Raw genomic sequence first — 1,044 nt, 5'->3', positions numbered from 1 at the left:
CTCCTTCTTTCAAGATCAAATGCACATTGCTCTTCAGACATTTTCTGTTGATAATGCCAGCATCTTTTGGCTGCAGAGCTACATTGTATCAACAGTTGTCCTTTAGACATAGTTTCACCTCTCTACTGTCATGGTCTGAGATGCAGGTGAATGAGAGTCCTGGCTGTCAGACCGCTGTGAGCTGTCTGACCAAAGGGTGATTCTAGCTGATTCTGTGGGGGTGGGACTTCTTCCTCCCTGCTGTCAGTTTCCACAGCTGTGATGAGGAAGCTGGGTGACAGAGGGAGCTGCACCCTCCAAGCCAGCCTCCCTCTCTCTGCTCTATGCCCAGTGGTCTCCTGTTCTGCCAAGTCCTCCAAACCTCCCGCTCTCTGCCAGTAAGGTTCCGGGAGCCCATGGGCGTGGCTAGGCACGAGTAGCCTCGCCTCCCCAACCAGCGAAAGTCCCAGGAGCCCACAGGCGTGGCTACAGCCTCGCTTCCTGGGGCCAGCGAAGGTCGTGGGAGCCCGCAGGCATGGCTAGGCACGGGCACCTCGCCTCCTGGACCGGAGAAAGTCCCAGGAGCCCGTGGCCGCCATCGCCTCCTGGGGCGCTTGACACCTGCATATGCAAATTAACCGCCATCTTTGTTGAGTTAATTTGCATAGTCACTCGAATTGGCCTGTGGGCGTGGCTTGAGCGTAGCAGAGGGATGGTTAATTTGCATGTTTCTCTTTTATTATATAGAATTTTTATTTGATTGTGTATTGCCTCTCTCAAAAAGCTGGGGTATAAACAAGCTGAGCTGGGTGCTTAACATCTGTGTAATCTTGGTATTGGCAGGATACTAAGCAAGTCACATATAAATCTAAGTTATGTTAAAGTTCCAAGGGTCTGCAGCATTCAAATCCATCTGCGGACCTTTCCAGTGCATTTGTAGTTGCCAAATGCTATAAGGTGCCAAGAGCATATATAGGATTCCACTTATATGAGATACTTAGAATAGTCAAACTTACAGAGACAAAAAGCAGAATCATGATTGCCAGGGGCTGGGTGGCAGGGAGG

The sequence above is a fragment of the Myotis davidii genome, unplaced genomic scaffold (assembly GCF_000327345.1).
Source record: "Myotis davidii unplaced genomic scaffold, ASM32734v1 scaffold1976, whole genome shotgun sequence".
In the NCBI taxonomy this organism is placed as follows: domain Eukaryota; kingdom Metazoa; phylum Chordata; class Mammalia; order Chiroptera; family Vespertilionidae; genus Myotis; species Myotis davidii.
Note: the sequence above shows the minus strand (reverse complement) of the source record.